The 5,000-nt window shown below is 37.5% G+C and overlaps 1 protein-coding gene across 1 annotated transcript in view; it reads right to left on the bottom strand.

Moving 5' to 3' along the window:
* Nucleotides 1–5,000, bottom strand: part of LOC125039298 (zwei Ig domain protein zig-8-like) — a 41,614-nt gene that overhangs the window by 10,673 nt on the left and 25,941 nt on the right. The gene's annotated exons all lie outside the window — the stretch shown is intronic.

The raw sequence follows: 5,000 nt of genomic DNA, 5'->3' as shown, positions 1-5,000 counted from the left end.
TGAAGAGACACGGGGAATGAGGAAGTAGAGGATAATGAAGAAAGTGTAAAAGTTGTGATAGTTCATGAGCCAGAGGATGAGGAAAATAAAGAGACAGATGCTTAAAGAGATTATAAATACAGTAGTAACACACAAAGGGTGGGGAAGAGGCTGATTTAAGAAGGTAAAATAACCAAAAAAAAAAAAAAAAAAAAACATTAGAAAGATGGCGAGAAAGAAGATGACTCAGACTGAATGTCGCAGATATGAGAAAAAAATGATAAAAGAATATGAAATAGACAAGAGGAAGGAGAAGCAAAATATGGTGAGGCAATGAACCGGAGCAAATCTGATCATGACTGCAAAGTGAAATTCTTAGAGCACCTTCACGCCGAGCAAGAAAATGGGAAAGTCTTACAAGCAATCTGTCTCTCTTTCTCGTCTCAAAAAGTTCACCTTTTTTAATGCCTCTAGTGATCTCGGATCAAAGCGAATGTATTTACCTGCGCTGCAAATATTCCACGTATATTTCCCCCCCGTATTTTGACGCCTTTTATCTCGTAATAGACGCTGGAAGAAAATGTACAAAGGACTCCCAAGATTTTCCAAAATGGGGGAATGGCAGATTTTAATTCCCGTCTTTCTCTTTCCGACTCATTGAAACGCGCATTTGCGATCACAAACACATGCACAAACACACACGCATACACGCACACACGCACACACGCACATATTATGTGTGTGAGTGCGTGTCTGAAAAAGAAAATAGACACAATATAAAAAGAAACCGAATCGCAACGTTTCGAACTCGCCAATAGCTTCTTTTCAGCCGAACAAATATCGGAAGGGATTGTCCATTTCGGTTCAATTTCATTTCCTATTGTGCCTGTGTTTCCTTTTCATCTCTGTGTACACGCTGCTGTGTTTGTGTTCATATACATATATACATACATACATACATACATACATATATACATACATATATACAAACGCACATACATACATACATACATACATACATACATACATACATACATGCATACAAACGCACATACATACATACATACATACATACATACATACATACATACATACATACATACATATATACATACATACATATATACATACATACATACATACTTATATATATATATATATATATATATATATATATATATATATATATATATATATAAACACACAAACACACACACACACACACACACACACACACACACACATATATATATATATATATATATATATATATATATATATATATTTGTCTCTATATACACGCTTATATATATGTATATATATATGTATATATATATATATATATATATATATATATATATATATATATATATATATATATATATATACATACATATACATACACACAGAAAACCCACAATGCAAAATCCACCTGGATTCGGTCGTAACCTGGTCCACACTAGTTCTCCCTCTACCTCGAAGGTGGGTACCTATGCTGTTCCTTGGGTCTCTTGTGATAAGCAATACTTTGGCGAGGCAGGCGCCAGTCTCACTAAACGTCTGTCTCAACATAAGTACGCTGTATCCAGGGGACACAACAACAACAACGCACTCTTTTGCCATCAATGGGCCATCAGATGGACTGGTCAGCGGCGTGAATTGTCTTTCCTTCTGCTGATGTGCACGCCTGGTGGAATCCTCCTTAATAAAGCTGCTGCCTTAATTCAACTTGAACTGCGGCTTTTCTCCTGCCGATAGTCTCTCCCACATCCTCCGCCACCCCGCGCATAGTCCGCCCCTTCGCTTCTGTCCGTCTGTCCTCACCTGCCCCGTGTTACCGCGTTGCCTCTTCTCTCTCTCTTTTATAACCCCTCCTCTCCCTTTCCTCTAGCCTCCGGGCTAGTACAGTGGTAACGTGTCCGCCTCCCATCCGAGTGGTCGGCGGTTCGCGGCGCGAGAAGTTGCAATTGTCGCCTGCAGGTTACTGCTGTGGCTGGGCACCACGGCGGGTAAGGACTAAGCTGTGTGTGTGTGTGTGTGTGTGTGTGTGTGTGTGTGTGTGTGTGTGTGTGTGTGTGTGTGTGTGTGTGTGTGTGTGTGTGTGTGTGTGTGTGTGTGTGTGTGTGTGTGTGTGTGTGTACACACACATATGTCCATATTCTCTCCCTCCGTGGAATAAACACTCTAATACACCATTAAAAGAAAAGAAAAAAAGAAAAGGAAAAGGAAAGAGAACTGCGATTACCCCCCCCCCCCCATTCCTAAGCGGCGCCCCCCTCCCTCAGCCTCGCTCTGCAACAAGGAGTGGTCTTGCATTTTTGGGATAAAAGAAAATTCCGTTTGGTGCTTTGAGAAACGTCAGTAATGCATGTATTCAATAGTTATTTCCCCTCCCTCTCTCTCTCCCTTTCTCCCTTTCTCCCTTCCCCGCTCTCTCTCTCTCTACCTCTCACTCTTTTACCTTCTCTCTCTCTCTCTTTATCCCCTTCTCTATATCTCCTATCTCCTCTCTCTCTCTCTCTCTCTCTCTCTCTCTCTCTCTCTCTCTCTCTCTCTCTCTCTCTCTCTCTCTCTCTCTATCTATCTATCTATCTCTTCCACTGCCTTCGCTCTCTCCCTCCTTCTCCCCACCCCACCCCCATCACCCTGTATCCCCTCCCCTCTTTCTTTCATGTAAGGGTACACTCTCTCGTTTACTAAGCAAATTATTCTGTTGCTGGTCCTTTGTCAGCGGAAAATTGATAAGGCATCTGATAGCCTAGCTTATCCCAAAGCGTGAATAAATACATCCATTAATGTATATCCAGAGGTACACACGGGGAGGAACATTTATATGTACGCCCTTTGTATAAGAGAAGGTATTCAAACTGTCTGCATGCTGCTTTGTCTATTTGCCTGGATGGATAGATGTAGGTCTGTCTCCATTTGACTTTACTTTTCTCTCTCTCTCTCACTTTCTCACGGGCTCGCATGCTCCCTCACATGCATGCAAACATACATACATACATAGATATATACATATACATGCTGCACACACGCACACACACACACACACACACACACACACACACACACACACACACACACACACACACACACACACACCATAAACACACACAAACACGCAAGCATATCTCTAGCTATCTGTCTGTCTATCAATATATACACATATATGCGCACGCGCGTGTGTGTGCATGTTTGCTTTGCATAGCCTACTAATGATTTCTCTTCCTATCTTGCCTCTCACATACTCTCTGTTCTGTTGATTTCAGCTTAATCTAATCTCTTCTGCCCTCTCGTCTTCTTATCTCTCCCGCCTGGCAATTCTATATTTCCAACTGCTTGTCAAAAACGACCTAGATGAGAAGTGCGTACAGTTTATTCGTAACATAACGTCACAAACAGCCCGTGACGTCATGGTGTGTTCAAATATGACGCTGCATTACAGTGATAATCGTAAACTCCGGTGAAATATGCAAATGTGCCATGTTCAACCTACTCTGAATCTCTGTGACGTACAGGAGAGCGAACCATATGATATTGTGAAAATAAAATGCAATATCTAATTAATGTATCGCGTTCATGCTTAATTTTATTAGGCATAAATTTAGCTGTTATGTTTATAGCTTTTCGCCGGTACCATTCACAGGCCTACGAACAGAATAACTCATTATGAGATACATGTTGCAAAGCGAATATTTGTTGATCCCCTTTTCGAGCAATTCATGCAGATTACTCATTTTACCTGAATAATCCTGTTGTAACTTCATGTCATCGGAAGCATAATTCACGACTTTAATTAATGTCTCATTTCCCCCTCGCCCGAGTATAAATTCAAGCTTGATTAATATCTTGCGCAAATAAGATGACTCTGCCCCCGGATCATCTTGCTTTGATGAAAAGAGTTTTCCTTCTTTAGATTCGTCATCCGAAGACTCGAAGCACGCTTTCGAACGATGTCCTCCAACAGGTCGCTCATTTCCTCGCGAGAAGAAAAGAGAAACAGACAAGAATAATAAGAAAAATAAGAAGAAAGAGAGAGTGGGAAAAATGAATTAGAAATGAGATCTGAAAAAAAAAAAACGAAATCAAAGTGAAAAAAAAGGCTTCCTTTCATTTCGCGTAACGGTCGCATCTTGTGTTCGTTTGTTCAAATTAAAGGCGTAATGGCCTACCTGTTTGCTCGGGTATAATGTTTGAAGATAATTGATAATAACTGGACTAATTAATTGCATTTCTGAGTTACAAGCTCATAAGGAATTCCTCTGAAGGAGATATTGTTCGTTTACATTCTTGCAGGAAGACTGACAACTCAATTTTATATTCCTTGCATTGAGAACAATTCCATTAGGCTCATCATGTATTTGTTATCATTATTACCTTTATTATTACTATCATTATTATTACTACTATTATTATCATCATTGACATTAATATGAATATTATCATTATCATTATTATTATTATTAGTTATCATTATTGTTATTATCACCATTAATATTATCATTATTATTATCATTATTATTACTGTTATCATCATCATTATTATTATTACTGTTAAATTATTATTATTATCATTATTTTCTATTCCTTCTTAATATTATTATTATTGTTATAATTATCACTCTTATTATCATTATCATTTTTGTTATTATTATCATTATCATTAGCATTAGCATTATAGTAATAATAATTCTTCATCTTCTTCTTATTATCATTATTATCATTATCACATTAGTACTTTTATTACTATTATCATCATTGATGTGATTGTTATCAAAATCATTACTAATGTTACTATTATTATTATTATTTTCACTATAATGAACTTTATCATCATCATCCCCATCAATATTATTATACTTCTTTTAGCTCTTCTTTTTATTTTTGTCATCATCAGCAGCATTATTTTTATTATTGTTATAATAATAACAATGATAATTATACTACCACCACTACTACTACTAACAATAATAATGATAATAATGATAATTTCTTATCATCATTATTATCATCATTAT

The sequence above is a fragment of the Penaeus chinensis genome, chromosome 27 (genome assembly GCF_019202785.1).
Source record: "Penaeus chinensis breed Huanghai No. 1 chromosome 27, ASM1920278v2, whole genome shotgun sequence".
Taxonomy (NCBI): Eukaryota; Metazoa; Arthropoda; class Malacostraca; order Decapoda; family Penaeidae; genus Penaeus; species Penaeus chinensis.
The sequence above is the reverse complement of the archived record's forward strand: the minus strand, read 5'-3'. Positions and strand labels throughout refer to the sequence as shown.